This window comes from Montipora capricornis, chromosome 3, assembly GCF_036669925.1.
Source record: "Montipora capricornis isolate CH-2021 chromosome 3, ASM3666992v2, whole genome shotgun sequence".
NCBI classification, from domain to species: Eukaryota; Metazoa; Cnidaria; class Anthozoa; order Scleractinia; family Acroporidae; genus Montipora; species Montipora capricornis.
Genome location: NC_090885.1, coordinates 61558738 through 61568737, shown reverse-complemented (window position 1 = coordinate 61568737; position 10000 = coordinate 61558738). Strand labels below are relative to the sequence as shown.

The 10000-nt window shown below is 37.6% G+C and overlaps 1 protein-coding gene across 2 annotated transcripts in view; it reads left to right on the top strand.

The window, feature by feature from the left end:
- The first annotated feature begins 6565 nt into the window (after positions 1–6565).
- The window catches only part of LOC138043607 (tetratricopeptide repeat protein 28-like), a 28491-nt gene continuing 25056 nt past the window's right edge, over positions 6566–10000 (top strand). The window contains exons 1-3 of one of the 2 annotated variants that reach the window (XM_068889962.1): positions 6566–6787; positions 7331–7405; positions 7649–7778. The gene's annotated coding sequence lies outside the window, so the exon portion shown is untranslated. Of the gene's footprint in view, positions 6788–7306; positions 7406–7648; positions 7779–10000 lie in introns of both variants that reach the window. The other variant, XM_068889963.1, reaches the window with a different exon arrangement.

The following is a 10000-nucleotide window of genomic DNA, read 5'->3' as shown; positions in this document are numbered from 1 at the left end:
ACAGACAGAAATTGTCTTATTTGCCGAATGTTGTGCAGTCCTTTGAAGGGCTTTCTTGCAGATGGACATTCATTGCCATTCGATCATCAAACCATGCACCCAGGTTTCTAACACTCGATAATGGTGTAATGTCAGCTGAGCCAATTTTAAGGGAAGCAATGTCGACCTTAGAAACCAGTTGGCGAGTGCCGATGACAATTAACTCTGTTTTGATATCATTAAACTTCAGTTGAAGAGAAATGAGTAATGACCGAACTTCAGAAATAACTGCTTCCTAGGCCAAAACTGCACGATCCTGCGCCATAGACGAATCAGGACGAAACAACAAATACAGCTGAGTATCGTCAGCATCCATGAACAGTTGGAAGATGCTTCTCGACGATTTTGAAGAGTCGAGACATGCAGAGCAAAAAATGTACTGGCCCAAGGCAGCTGCCTTGGAGAACACCATCTTTAACATCAAAATCTCTAAAACGTGCTTATTGAACGCGAACTCGTTGACATCGCCCACGTAGAAAAGAAGTAATCCATTTTGGGAATGAGCGGATCACCAGCAATGCCAAAGTCAAATTCAAGTAAGCAAATCATAGTCTCGTGATCGACTATGTCAAATACAGAGCTTAAATCTAAAATAACAAGAAGAGTCACTTCTTACCTGTCCACACTCACCAAGATATCATTTTGAACCCTCACGAGACATGTTTCTGTAGAATGGAACTTTCGATACGATGACTGAGAGGAGCGTTATCAGAACAATGTACCAGCAGCTGCTGGATCACCAACCTCTCGACAGTTTTAGAGATGAATGATAAAAATTACTGAAGCTGGGTTTAAGATTGGCTATTTTGAGAAGTGGGACTTATCAGTGCCGCTTTCCAGGTTCACCATCTTAGTTATAACTGGAGCTAGTTCTTCAGTACACATGCACAGACATTTAAAAATCCAATATAATAGAACGCCATAGTATCAGACCAAATACAATCCCTGCTGTTGATAACTTACGTTTCGCTGAATTCGTGATGTTACAAACATCATCGTCAGTTACAAAATATTTGAAAAACCGTTAGGACTATATAACAACTAGGCGAAACATACATAATTAAATATGATTAAGTGACAAGAAATACATATTTGAGTGAGTTACAGAGTGTTAGAAAGAATGTAGAGCCTAAAGCGAAAGTGTCAGGTTGACGTGATAAACTTGTTGTGAGCAAGATTGACGATCTGCGGATTGTTTCGAAATCCTTGATTCCGCCCCTACTAAATTTCAACTTAAACTCAAGGAGGCTATGCTTATAAATTAGGAAAAGCTTTATTTAAACCAACAAGTTTATCACGTCAACCTGACACTTACGCCTTAGGCTCTACATTCTTTCTAACACTCTGTAACTCACTCAAATATGTATTTCTTGTCACTTAATCATATTTAATTATGCATGTTTCGCCTAGTTGTTATATAGTCCTAAGGGTTTTTCAAATATTTTGTAACTGACGATGATGTTTGTAACATCGAAACATGTCTTCGAAATTAAAAAATGTCGTAACTTTCTTAAAGATAACGATTCTTTGAATGATCAGAAAAATGAAGACTTTTGTAATTAGATATGCAAAGCAATAGTGAAAGTGATGAGGAATCATTTAATGAACAAGCACCTTCACATCTTGCCTCTAATTCCGTTGGGGCATGCTACATTCAACGAACTGAGATTTCTGATGACTGTATTGTCCTATTGGTGCGGAAACAAGGTGAAAAATACAAGGTCCTTAAAACCAGATGAAATCAACCCATACCTGTTTATCACTGGATGTGGTGAAAGTCACATCCTTAAGACAATATATCACACAGCCGTTAAGACATTTAGACACACAACAACTAATCCTGACCAACCAACAGTCGTATTAATGGCCCCAACAGGTGTTGCGGCTGTAAACATTGGCGGAACAACAAAAAATACTGCCTTAGCTATTCCGAAAGAAACAGGTGACAACATTCTTACAACGTTTGATCAAAAGAAAACTCAAATGACTTTCATTTCCCATGGTTTCAAACATCACTCTTCTCAATATACACCAAAGATTGAAGGACATATTTGGCTCATTTAGCAGTCAACTGTTTGCTGGTATAAATGTAGTGGCTGTAGGAGATTTGTATCAGTTACCGCCAATACGCAGAAAACTTATTTTTGAAAACTAAAGGCTTGGAAACAAAAATTTTGACTAATATTTTAAAAAACAACGGGGTTGACATGAAGTTTATTCCTTCACGCCTGGTGAAAATCGAAAGGCAATGAATCTACCGCTTTCCACGTATATGGTACGCTGTACATTAAGCGGGAATGAAAAAACACTCAAGAATTTATATAGAAAGAACACCGATAGCATAAAAATAAGGCGTCATGCCTGGGAGATGGACATCTTAGCCCCTCACCCAGAAGGAGCCCTTGTAATCCCGCGGGTCATTTTTAAGAAGGGGACTGGGGTTGAGCTTGGATCTCATGCCCCGCATGAAAAAGGACGGATTGTCATGCGAGGCCTGTGCTTCAAATCGGTATGAGGAATTATATGCCCAGGATAAAAAAAATAAGACAGAATGTTATGATGAGCATGTAAGTCAGCTTTTTATACCAATTTCACACGTAGAATGATTTTAAGAAACCCCAAAAGTGACTTGTTCGGAATGTTGAAGTATTGTGGTTTGGTTTGACCCAATAAGGAGTGCCCTGTTGATGATTCAAGAACCCCAAAAAGTCTATTTAATATACTGCAATAGGTGCAAAGATGTAATGTATCAATTGATGTTGAGGTATCCCTCTCTATGATACTTTAAACCAGTGCTTTGGTCAAGATAAGCTGACTGCGACACCATTAGGCTCGTAAATGGCTGCGAATCTTCCGGGGTAGAGCGCAACCGAGCAAGGGGGTTTCAAGTCCAGCGCCGGACCTCCACCCGACCTCCTCGTGCTGAGTCAAGAAAGGAAAAAAAAAGAACAACAAGCTGCAATCCAAGAGGAAAAACAACACCAAACCATGGACAGACCGACGCGACCACTTACGTTCTAAGAAATGTGAAACATATTAACCAAAAATGGAAACAACGTTTACCAAAAACATACTAACTTACTAGATATATCATATGATTTCTGAAGCAAAAGTTTAAAGAGCTCCTATGATCAAAAATCGCTCCTTTTTTTTCTTCAGATTTTGAAAGCGTGTTCGTTTAACACCTAACTGGCAAAATTTTGAGATTTGAGTTTTATCCAAAGGCTGTTTAAGTCAATGGTCCGCCATTACTCACGTTCAAAACTGACCGATTGGCCCTCAGAGGGTTGGACCTAGGGAAAATGACGTCATTTACTCACTAGCTTAAATTTCAGCGTGTAAACGCATTTTATTATATATGCAAAACACGAGTTTAAAAGTCTGAAAGCCCGAAACTCCCATGCTGCATATTAATTCAGCCGCGTACACACGCATTGCATTCTTAAACTAGTGAGTCTTTGACGTCTTTTTCTCCTCGACCCAGCTCTCTCAAGATTTTAAAGTTAGTCGGTAATGGCGTACCAATAAATTAGAAAATTCCAGATAAAATAAACAGGTGTCTTTAAAATCAGAATTTAAAACTTGGGTCACTTAGTGTTTAGTGAACATAGTTTTGAAATCCAAAGAAAAAAACACGATTGGGTTTTTGGTCGTAGTAGCACTTTAAAAAATTATAGTTTTAAATGAAGAAATAATGATACCTGGTTACTTACATGGAAGAAAAAGCTGGCAAAAAATTCCCCTTCTCTCCAAAAATAAATCTTTAACCTTTAATCTTTAATCTTTATTTATTTTAACACGGTAAAAAAAAATCCATCAGGTTTTAGTACAATGTACAACTACATAACAATATTCAATAAAAATAATTTTGTATCTAAACTACACCTGTTCTCCATTATGCCGTGTTTTTAATAACTAAAATGATCATTTAACAATTTCTTGAAATTATTTAGGGATTTCACTTGCCTAAGACTGCAGGGTAGACTGTTCCAGAGAGCTGCACCTCTATAACTAAAGCTCTTTTTTAGGTAGTTAGTTCTTGGTAAAGGGACATTTAATTTGTTTGCAGAGTCCCTTAAGACATAGCCTGGCGTACTGCACTCAGTAAGCATAGACGATAAGTAGTCAGGACGCAGATCATTAAGAGCTTTGAACACCATTAAACCTAGTTGAATTTGACGCTGGGCAATCAGGTCTTTCCAACCAAGTTGTTCTAACACGTACCTAGCGTCAGCATCATAGGAGGAGGAGGTCAAAATGCTAGCAGCACGATTCTGCAGTTTTTTTTATTTTTTTGAAAGAGTTTTGCCACTTTTCCCAAACAATACTACAATAATCGAAATGGGGTTGTACCAAGGCATTGTAGATGTAATGCAGCGAATTAAAAGGTTTAATTCGCTTTATGGCCCCAATGCCCGGAGGCAATCGTTTTGGATAGTGTGTCGATATGACTATATATGCCATGACATGTTATCATCAATAAATCCCAAGTGATTTAATAGTAGAAACTTGTTTTATAGGAACATTATCTATCGAAAGTTCAAGGGATTCAGATAATATATTAAGTTTTTGTCTAGAAGCAATTAACATAAACTCGGTTTCAGTCGTATTTAGGGTAAGTTGTTGAGAAGGCATTTGTGGATGTTACTTAAATCACGATTCAGACTAGACTGCACTGAGTGTAAGTCTGGCAGAACGATTAACAATTTGGCAAATCATTGATGTAGATCAAGAATAGAAGAGGGCCTAGGATAGTTCCCTGAGGGACCCCACAGCCCAGAGAACAGACTTTGGAAAGCGAACCATTGACGACACATTTCTGGGTACGGTTATTTAGATATGACTTAAACCAATCGTAAGCAGAATCTTGTATTCCGTACAGACAAAGTTTAGCTAAAAGAACATCGTGATCAACAGTATCAAATGCTTTTTTCAAGTCCAGGAAAACCACTGCATTTACACTACCGCGATCTATATTGAAAGCCCAACTGTCAGTCGCTTCTAAGAGAGCAGTGACAGTCGAATGCAAGGAGCAAAAACCTGATTGTTGCTTTGTGATAATCTCTTCATTAGCCAAAAAACCATATAATTGATTATACACTGTTCTCTCGAACACCGTACCTTAGCTATTACTGAGATAACAGAGATTGGCCGATAAATATTCAAATACAACCCAAACTGTACGCCTGGCCTGGGTACGAGACATAAAAAAGAACGAGTCTGGGAACAAGTGTGACAAGGAAAACATGAATCGTTGAATGCCCAATGTAGTAAAATACGAAATGGGGGGATTAGGAAGCTAAAGAAGGGGCAATCACCCAGAGAAAACGGAAACGCGAGTGAGATTGTGTCGCTTCGGATCCAGTGTGCACTGCAGGAGTATAATAATTTGTTCTACTGGATGGAACCAGGAGCCAGGGGAAAAGCCCATCCGGTATATAAATCATTCGTTCCTTCGGATGGAACCAGGGAAAAATCCCATTAGGTGAACAAATCATTCGTTCTTTTGGATGGATCCAGGAAAAAATCCTATCAAGTGTAAATCTAGAAAACCTCAAAAATAAAATATCCCTAACCAAACACATGACAACATGAATGAATTTTGGAAAATATATATGTATTTATTTAATAAAGTAAATAATATCAAAGAAATTTTTAAATAACAAGTTCAGAGCCTACGGAATCCAAGTAATAATAATAGTAATAATAATAATAAACCATCAAAGCTGTTTCTGACGTGTTAAGCTAATGGATTAGGAAAGTAAAATCTAAATTGTACCTGTGTGCATTGTAATGTGCTAAGTGTGAACACCAAGGCCAAGCAAAGAGTTAAACTAGAACCACAAAGTTGTATCCCTACTGTAGATACAATAAGGAGGGGCTATTTAATACTAATGGCAGCAGTTTTACTGGCAACCTCTGTGGCTTTTCTAATCATGTTTTCATAAGAATCCTCCTTATAAGAAGGGATTCCTATAAAACTAACTAAAACATGCAGGTATTTTAGGGGGAACAATGTGTGTGTGAATGGTGAGTTGAGCAAAAATCATAGACAAAAGTTACGGTTAGTCTGGAAAATGAGGGGGAGAAATTCACAAAGCAAACTCGCAACCCCAAAAGAAGGTTAACAAAAGAAACAAACTCTGTGAAATAAAAAACTTTAATGTCAGAAACAGCCAGATAGTGCATGTACGAGAAACTCAATCAAGTAGGAGGGATAAACAATTAATTATTTGACCATAAAAATTATTCGTTCTTAAAAAGAGGAATAATAAATATGAAAAATCTTTACACTAAAATCTTTGTTCTCAAAAAATATATGGAAAAAACTAAAGAAATCCCATGGAATATGAAACACAGGTTCCACGAGGTAAATCCAAATATCCTGAAGTTAATGATAAGCTGACTGCGACACCATTAGGCTCGTAAATGGCCGCGAATCTACATGGATCAGACTACACTTCTTTTTGGAGTGGTGTTACAGCTCAAGAGATCACTATAAAATAATCACATGATAATCACAAGCGGGTTGTGGTGTGACATCACAACTATCTTGGCACACAATCCTTTTATGTCTATTTGATTATTTTCTGGAGTGATCACGATCGTTTAGAAGGTTCTGGTTGTGACTGACGCACACACGCAAACGCGCAAACAATCAACCAATGTTGCTTATTCATTAATTCATTTGTGGCGGGATTCATTATTTCTGCTTAAGAACTTGTACCGACTCGAGGAACATTGCAAGGTAATTAATTAGTAACAGTAGCATGAGGGGTGTAATAAATAATTTGTTCGGCTTGTGTAATCGAACTGCTCTCCATTCTTTCCTTACACATCGAAAAAGTAAGTAAATGATGCATCTTGAATTGCTCCCGAACAGAGAGGGTCTCAGTTTTTTAATCCGCTAAGATTCAAAGTTGAGGGTGTCACAAAGCAAATGAAGATTAAGAATGCATTCAATCAGTTTTAGCCATAACAAGCCCTTAATTAATGTCTACTCGCTCAAAAGTCTTACTTCAAGTGAAGCGAGACCAGGGCCTCGTATTTATGCTTTCGCATTACAACTTTGAACCCACTACTTGACTTTTTCGGAGCAATGGAACAGTCATCTCACCTCGATCCGTGTTCTACGTGAACTGCCTCACTGATCAGTTTCGCAGTTTGCTCGAGTATGAAATGACTTTTTCTCCTTCCTGTTCCATTTGTTCCTTCTCGTGAGAATTTTTCAGCTTTCCGCTCCAGTTCTACTCTTTTTGCATAATAGGCATAAATGATTTGTGCTTAACAGTGTTAGGACAGTTAAAAGTTCTCGTACAGAAGCTTACAGAGAACTGAGGACCTCGCATCGATTAGCATCCATTTGGTAAGTTGCTCACTGTTACTGATTTTTTAAATAACACGAACAAGTAATTTATGTGTGATACACCAGTTCTGATGACTTTTGCGTTACTTTTTGTTGTTTTCTCTTTACTCAGTTTGGATCAAGTTAGTGACTATGTCAGAATTCCTTTTATGTTTATTTTCTGACCACAGCCACTCATGATCAGTTGCGAGTGACGCATCCAAAAAATCCACCAATATTGCTTATCCATTAATCTATTTGCAGCCGGATTCATTATTCCTGCTCAGAAAGTTTGAAAGAGGAACATTGCAAGCGATTTAGTAATATTAGCTGGCTGGGTCTGTCGTTTGATCGAACTATACTACCCTCTCTTCTTTCCTTGCACTTCGAGAAAGTAAGTGGTGTATCTTGAGCTTTTTACTCGGAATACCTGAAAGGTATCCGAGTTATAATCTGTGCAGAATTTAGTTTTCTGTGCAGCAAATGGACAATAGAATTACGAGGCGGTGATTTCATTGGTTAAAAAGCAATGTGCTACACCCCTTTGAGCAATACATTTGACCTCCCTTTGTGACAAAACAACTGCAACAATAACAATTAGATAGACCAATTCGGCTAGATTTCCGATAGCGAAAGACTTGAAACAGCCTCTCGTCCCACAGAATTCGATGAAAATCCGAATTTATAACCTGCAGCGGAGCAACCAAATGATGGTTTCTATGTTGGGGCTTCAGTGTGACCCATTTTATTTCGTTTGCTGATTCAAAGCCCAAGTTCCACGAGAGGGCAAACGACGCAATGCAATGCAGCTAAAATGTGAAAATGCTGGATTCAGCCTTATGGAATGTTATAAATGACATATTTACTCTAATCTTGCTTGTTGACCTCATGACGAAATCGCCAGTACAGAACTTCCAGCAGCGGTATGTTATGAATGGTCGAATTTCTTAGTTTCTTTCTGTCTCAGGTGTTCTTTGTACGAACATCATCCGCCGCCGATGTCTATTTCTTGTTTAAATCAATTGATAGTTTCACGATCTTCATGTTAGCTACCTAGAGCTGGAGGTCACCGGCCGCATCATTCACAACACTGTTAATCTGGAACCTTTGCAGCTGGATACCGGTTTTCACTTACCCATATTAAGACTTAATTACAAGAATAGTTTTTCACATGTTTTCTGTGTTGCTACACTAGTGTTTCACCCGCCTTTGCCTCACCGGCCGCTTTCACTTGAAACCAGTTTATTTGATGTCACTCTACATGCGTGCGCCACCCCTCCTGTTCCAAAAACATAGTATTCCTTATTAGCTGTGTCACCTTTTGAAGGGAAAGGACAAAACATAGACCCCCCTTTTGGACCGGGTCCATATTTATTGTTTTCTTTTTAACCTCAGAAAGGACGATTTCGTGACAAAGGGGATGTGTTCACTTTGTGACAACGTTTAGATTGGGTATCAGGAACAAATTGTTTCATTTTGTCATTACTAACAATGATAACATTACCCAAAGAGAACAATAACAATGTCTGTTCATTCATTATTGATATTTTATTGTTATAAAATATGTTAATGTTTATGTATATTGTTCATGTTGCGGCTGGCTAATTTGGGAGTCCATTGTTGGATACATCAGATAAACTTTATTAGGGCTTACACTAATTTGTGAAAGGAAACAAAACGCACAGAAACACAGAAAGAATCCTAAACATTCTTTAAGCTAACCTTAGGCCTAAACACAAGTTTTTAGGCCTAATTTTAGCATTGGTAAATGGTTAGGGTTGTACCCGCCCGGAAATTTTTGATCCATTTGGCAAAATAGTAATGTGACCAAAATTACTATTTTGCGAAGTGGATCGAAATTTTCCAGGCAGGTACAGCGCTAGTAAGTGTAAGCCCTTTCTAGAATAATATATAAAGAAAGTTCTTTCCTGTTCTGGAAAAAAGCTAATCAGTTTCATGTCCATGAAATTAAGATAAATTTATATTTAAAAAGATTAATTTGTTATTTATAATATTACCAGTATAATAAGTTGAACAAATGTATGATGCAGTAAGCTATTTAACAATGATAATTTCATTTCATTATATTGTCTTCATCAGAGTGATTGATTATAAAACCATATTTCCTAAATTAAATACAGTAGATTTTCATACTGGAAAATGATGCGGGTTGGTGTCTTTGATCCCATTCATAGGTTAAGTAAAATCCAAATGGCCCCTTCCATTCTAGCCTGTGCACAGCTGCCCACTTTCCGAAAAAAAATCTGAGGGCAGCGTCTGTGATTTACCGTGGATAATCTTGTTTAATGCTGCGTGATCATTGACACAACAAGTTTTGATTGGCTTTCATTTTTATTTCTCCCCATCAACACCGTGAGAGATTTGACGATTTGACGTTTGTACTTTGTGCATGGTAAAAAATTCGAATAAAAATCTCTTTGATGGTCAAAGAGGTTTTTCTTTTAAAGTACAAGCGGAATTAATTTTTTATTAGTGTGGAAGAAAAGTGAAGCAAATTAGCCGAAATCGTCTTTACTAAGGTTAAAAAGCTCATTGAGATGCTTTGGGACACTTTGCAGCAAAAACGCAAACAAAAACAATTAAATAAAAAAATAC